Below are 6,689 nucleotides of genomic sequence, written 5' to 3' on the forward strand. Positions count from 1 at the left end.
TAAAATGTGGCCTCTGCCTGGGAGAGAACCTAAAGTTTAGTTCCAAGAGTGTGGGGACTGGCTAAATAAGAATTCATGCTGATGAAAGAAGCCATCCTCCCTGCTATAGGGGTACACGAGACCAGTTTAAACTTTCTCTGATTATCTTTGTATAGACATACAGCTAACGTTTATGTGGCACATGTGAGTTTTCTGGGTACTTCCTATTAGATCTTTGAGACTTTACCACAACCTAGAGAGGTAGATATTACCTCCAGGTGCTCACAGGTGCTGCTGTGGTCTGAATATTTGTGTCCTCTCCAAATCCAGACACTGAAAACTTAAGACTCCAGATGATGGTATTAGAAGGTGGGGCCTTTGGGAGGTGATTAGGTTGGGAGAGCAGAGCCCTCATAGATGGAATTACAGCCCTTATAAAAGAGGCCCTTCCAGAATGTGAGGTTACAACAAGTAACAAGTCTGCAACCCAGAAGACAGCTTTCACCAGAACTCAACCAAGCTTGGGATCCTGATCTTGAACTTTCAGCCTCCAAACTGTGAGAAATAAATTTCTGTTGTTTATAAACTACTCCCTCTCTGGTATTTTGTTATAGCTGCCTCAACAGACTACGATAGATGCCAAGTGACTTGCTATAATCCTCCACAGTTTATGTTTTTCATACTCAGCACAGACTACCACAGACAAAATTTTAAGCCATTCTAAGGACTTGGAGTATTGTGCCCACCACACTCAGTGTCCTGGTCGTTGGTATTTGTGCTCTAGGAAACAGCCCTTGTTCACAGCCTAAAAGGAGATTGGAGAGGTGTCTCAGCCAAAGGCAGAACCAAGACTCCCCTAGTTTTTTTAGGCATGTCCCTGGCCTCTTACTTCCCCATTTTCTCCCAAATCTGCTTATATCACCAACCAGCACTACAAAGGGCAGCAGCCAACCATGGACTACCTGACTTCCTGTGGCCCAGCAAACATCCAACCTGACCAGTCCTCCCTGATTGTATACATGTGGAGGGGCAGTTGTATTCCATTCATACTTTTGACTGACCAGAGTATAAATATCTAAGGTCATTTTGAATGACAATCTTCTAGTTCTAGAGAAACCATCAAAATGATCCCAACAAACTCTAAAAGATGTGGGGATTGGGGTCTATAGATCTAAATGTCCCTCTCCCTTGGAGGACATGATTCTAAATTCTCTTTCTGGGCTTCACGCCAAGGGTCAGAAGCCTGCTCCATGCTTGGCCAGGAACTGCCACAAAGGTGGGCATGAGTGGTAGTGGTGATGGATGACCTCTTGACAAGCTGCCAAGGACACTGTGAGCTAGGCTCCCATCTTTGCGAGCATGTATGATGCTCCTCTTATAACAAGCTTCTCCCTGGTTGAAAGTAATACATCTCCTGCGATTTAAGTGACAGCCTTTGGAATTGTTTCCTTTGGCTTTGGCATAAAGAGGAAATGTGAATTCAACGTGATCCGGAGTGGAAGGAACACATTATATCTGAAGACTGGGTTTTTTCATCTGGGCAGGACTTAGGAGACAGACCCCATTAGGGACCTGAGGTTATCCAGCTGGTAGACAATATGGTTAAGATACAGAGGTAAGTCCTCAGACTCCAAATCAGGAGTCATTTTTCTCTGTCTTAATCTTTATTTCTGTCTGCATGTTCCCCTAACTCCACTTAAGTGCCCCGGACCCCATGTTATTAGTACATTTCCCTCACCCAACTAAGCTGCCTTCATAGTGTCCCAGATAGCACACCCTTTCTTTCCTATCCCCTCATGCAAAAGGATTTGCTCAATCCAAAGGACACATACTGACTTACTCTCTGGTGCTAATAGCTAAAGGTTACCAAAAACCCTTTACTTATCCAGAGAGTCACATTTTCCCAAAATATTTTCTCCTTCTTCCCACAATGAATATACCTAGAATTGGCCAGATTTGGACATCATTCAAAGAGATAAACTGCACTAAGGCAGGAGGTTTCACTGAGCCAAGGAATGGAGGGGACCACAGAGAATGCTAAGATCAGTGGGAGCACAGAGAGGGAGAGATCCTATGTAGTGTATGACCCCTAGTAGGTATTCAGTGCACTCTTGTTGGATAAGTAAACAAATGGATGACTGAGTAGAGACCTGAGATGAGAACATCAGGAGGAATGTTGGGAAGTGTCAAATCCATGAATGGTACAGCAGAGCAGGGAGGATAGAACAAAGACAGTTACAGAAAATCAGAATCTGTGGTTGAGAGATAATGCTGTGACTGCCTAGCCCCACGTCCCCTTCCTCTGATGACAGACCTTGGTTTTCCCCTTTCTTCACTGTAATGGCATTCTGAGTAGGACTGCCAATCAAGAGGATCCTGGCAATGCCTGGCACATCACCCCAACCAGGCCAATTAGTCCTTCCACCTGATGAGAATTTGAGCCTTGAGCAGAGTGACACAGGGACAGAAAATGCAGGTTGCTGATTCATCCTACCAGTGATGACTTGAACAGACTGCCCATCATTTTCTGTTGCCTTGTCCACCAGAACTGGCCTGGTTCTATCTCCTCAAAGCTTTGTAGTCAAGTTCTTCCTATAAGCCACCTCCTATCCTTGTAATGAATTTTTTAAAAATTTAGATTAGCCAGAGTGATTTCTGTCACTGGCAACCAGATAATCCTAAATGATACAAGATCAAAGGTCAAGATAGTTGGGAGTGATAAGGCCTTAGTTTCTGAGATATCTCCCTAGAAATTATGGTTTGCTGTGTGGTCATTGGTGGTCTCATGTGCAAGAGAATCTGCTTGTTTTTTGAGACCAGGAAAAATGACACCAGTACATTCCTCCCTGAGAATTGCTAATAAACAGTGAGTCAGTGGGGTTGGGGCAGTCATTGAGAGCTCTTTCCTGGACATTTGTGTCTCCAGTCTCAAAGCCTCAAGCCCACCTCAGACCCACTCGGCTGGAAAATTCCTAAAATGGAGCCTGGGATACTCAGAAACAGAACTGATGGGACATATATCCTTTCAGTGCAATGAGCACAAGGAGAGATTTTCCTTCTGCTTCCACCAAAGACTGACAGGCAAGCCAGCGGGATGTGCAGGTTGGTATAAGAAGCTACTTGACAGATTTCTTCAGGAAATTCTCTCTCTGGCTCTCTCTTTATCAAGTAAAATCCTCCCACACCTTTGTCAGACAGTGTTTTTAAAGAGCATGGCTGTTTCATTGTCCTACTCCAAGTAGCTCTGAAGTCTCATTTAAGAGAAAGATCAAGAAGAGAAAGAGGGAAGGAGACAGGAAGGGAAAACCGGGAGGGGCAAGAGACAGGGGAAAGAGTGAGACTCTGAGCATCACACATCAGGTCTCCACTGAAAATGGACTGGACAGGAAGGGGACTGGAGAAGTGATTCAGTTGGACAAGGAAGAGCAGCCAGTTCATCTAATGAGCTGAAGTCATTAGCAGGGCACAAGAGTCACAAGGTGCATTCACTTGGTTTTCTGGCTCCTAGGGTCAGAGTCATGTTCCAGCCCCTCACACAGGTTACATAGTATTAATGTTAGGATACAGGGCAGAAAATGGAAACCTAGAGGCTCCACTCTAGGACCCAGGATAGACATGGGAGAAAGGGGCAATACCTGGACTTTGTGTTATTCCCCCACCAGGACCACCCCCATCCTTTACTTACTGGCCCCAAGTATCCACTCCCATCGTGCTGGCTCATCTCTTCTCATCTCTGTCCCCACCATTCCCACCACCACTACTCATCTTCCCTTTGTCTTCTGTCCTCTCATGCCTTTCACTTTTTTCTTTCTGTGGTTGTCTTGGACCCCACTTTCTACCAACTTCTCAGTTTCTACAGCTCAAGTTCAAAGTCCTCAAAAGGGAGGATATAATAGATTTAGTCAAAGGTCACAAGTCTAGGAAGCTCTGACTGCCAGAACTTGCACACTAAACTTTTCTATGGTTTGCTAGCTTGCCTGAGGACTTGCTCCCTGGCTATAAGCCAGGGTAGCAGGGTCATGTGGTATAGGGCAGGTCAGCTCACTGGAAATAACCCTCAGAAGGAGGTGCTGTGGGACCACCCAGGGCTGTGTCAGTGTGCTCCACCTGTCAGGAACTGTCACAGAGGCTCCCACCCGGTGAACATCTCTCAGTGACATTGGGAACCAGAAGGGCCACGTTGTCGGAACAGCAACCACTGAGCAATTAACGAAAGAAGTCTGAACATGAAAAGAGAGCTGATCATTTGAGATGTCAGAAAGGACCAGTAAAAGACCACAAGGACTAGTCATTCAAAATCTCTCCTTTTGATCAAGGGGATATTTGAATCTGCAGACTAGGTAAGAGGGACAGTCAAAGCTGGAGCTTCTCCTCTAAGCAGGCAGATGAAGAGAAACTGCCCATTCCGGTCTCTGGGTCCTTGTCTCTATAATGGGACAATAGCAGTGCCGACCACCTGGGCTTGCAGGAAGAGGAGGTAAGATCATGCACAGGTGGCCTGCTCAGTGTCTGTCTGGTCTACACCAAAGGCTCCATGTGATTAGGCTTTTTAAAGTGATTTTCATCCATATTAAAATAATTTTTATTTAAAATTTAAGATTTTACTAAAATGGCGATTAATACTATTAGCCAGACCCATCTCCCAGAAGAACAGACCTGAGCAGAGTGGGAGGCAACTCAGAAAGAGACTGCTGAGAACACAAACCTCAGTTTGCCACTCCATCCTTTCCATTGCTAATACCAACAAATCCCCCCTGTTGGGGCAGATGAAGATGGTTATAAGGGTCACATTGAGAATTATCAGTCCTCTGTTTTCAGCTGTTGCAGTGTAACATTCTTCCTACCCAGTTGCCTGAAGCCAAGTTGGCTGACCTCTGGGGCAGGACTTTTCCACTGCAGTGACAATGGCATTCTCCTGGAAAAAGGAGCAGCCTCAAGCTACAGGGATGGGACCAGGGGTCCCTCCCACTGGGCTACATTGCATTTGCATCCTGATCGGATGACAGACACCAACAGGTGCTGGGAGGTAGGAATGGGGTGGGCAGCAGGAATACTGGCTGCAAAACTAGCGGCTCCTGGTAGTGGACCGACCGGTCTGCCCCCTTCTCAACAGCACCAGAGGCTGTTAGAAGAGGGGATCTCAGATTCTTTACTGTTAGTCCTAACCCTCTACAAAGAAAATTATCTTCCTCAGGGTGGTCTCACTATGAAGCCTTGTCCCTCTCTTTTCTCTATCTTCTTTCCTTCAATTAGTCTCTCCCCCTCTTTCTGGGGGATACCAGAAGGTATATGAAGATACCTTCATATCTTCTGATTTTCCACCGAGATGACTCTGTCTGTCATCCCAACAGAAGCATAGGATCCAAGGGAAGAGCCTCTTCATGCATAAGGGAAGAACCTCTTCATGCATAAGGGAAGTCTGAGGTCCAGAGAGAGGAAGCAACTTGCCAAGTTTACACAGTAAGTAGTGACAAAGCTGGGGAAAATGGAGGTCTCCAGGTAAGGCCCTAATCACAAGTTCTTCCCTAGCAGGAAAGTACCTTAGGTGAGTTCTAGTTAACACTGTTTCTGTCCAGTGCTAATAGGGATAAAGTCCAAGTGAAGAGGTCTGTGGTCAATTAAGGGTAGTTCTGGGGTTGAACAAGGATTCAAGAACATGCTTGTTTGATGCAGGACTTCTCAGAGTCTTTGATATGTTATGGTACATAGGACGTTAGGTTGGTGGGAGGGGGGAAGTATGCTGGGATATACATTATTTCCCAAATTTATTTGACCTTTCCTTTTTCCAAGGACCATCTGACAAACCAATATCCAGCAGAACAACACATTGGAAAATAGCATGCGAAATGATGCTGCTTCATGATCCAAGCCCCAAGAATGGACACCCCTTTCTAAGCGTCTACCCAGGGGAGAAGGAATCCTTCCACACCAAGAGACTGGGCTGTGTTTCTGGAAACATGAGCCTTTAAAAGTGAAGCCGCAGCATAAAACAAGATCAAACATAAAAAGAGCTTTTTCTCTCACCTTATTTTAGTTCCAGAGCTCTATATTTAATGAAATATTTAATGAAATATCAGGATGGAAGAGGCAAAGAGAGATAAGTTGCCCTGCTCCTGAGACTGTGCCACACTTCAGCCCAAAGCAAATTAAATCAGGGGCTCCTTAGACTGAAGTCCTGGGATGAGAAGCAGAGAGCAAGCTAACGGGTTCTGGGCTGAGCCCTGGCCAACTGTGGTAATAAAACATAGCGCGTGGACATGGAGACTCTGGAACAAAAATACCTTGTAGCTATTATTTTCATGAGTCTCTCTGCCCATCCACACACCTCCTCTCCCGTTCTTTTAATCTGGAGCTACTGAGAATCAGTATTTTTCTCACCTTTGTAATATGAGAAACAAGTTAATTAAAATCAATCCGAACTCCAGTCTCAGAGCGTTCCTGTTTTGGCTGCAGATCTATCAACAGAGTGTTTTGATAGCACTGCACGAAGGTGGTTATTCGGAGACACTGATAATTGCATTAATTTAGGAGGCATTAGCTAAGCCCTACGATTAATTACACAGGCAGCAGACAGAGCTGTAACCCACCAGATCGCTGGATGAATAAGATAGAAACATCAGTTCCTTTTTATCCATATCCAAACACTCAGAACACTCAAATAACCAACCTGTTTTCACTGCTCACAGATGTTTATAATGGTGACCCTGAGA

At 45.2% G+C, this 6,689-nt stretch overlaps 1 long non-coding RNA gene across 1 annotated transcript; it reads left to right on the plus strand.

Moving 5' to 3' along the window:
- The first annotated feature begins 1,399 nt into the window (after window positions 1-1,399).
- LOC121498101 lies at window positions 1,400-6,372 on the plus strand. The gene is made up of 3 exons (XR_005989613.1): window positions 1,400-1,594; window positions 5,331-5,439; window positions 5,770-6,372. It is a non-coding gene; the product is annotated as an uncharacterized LOC121498101 (long non-coding RNA).
- The last annotated feature ends 317 nt before the right edge of the window (window positions 6,373-6,689 follow it).

Source organism: Vulpes lagopus, chromosome 8, assembly GCF_018345385.1.
Source record: "Vulpes lagopus strain Blue_001 chromosome 8, ASM1834538v1, whole genome shotgun sequence".
NCBI classification, from domain to species: Eukaryota; Metazoa; Chordata; class Mammalia; order Carnivora; family Canidae; genus Vulpes; species Vulpes lagopus.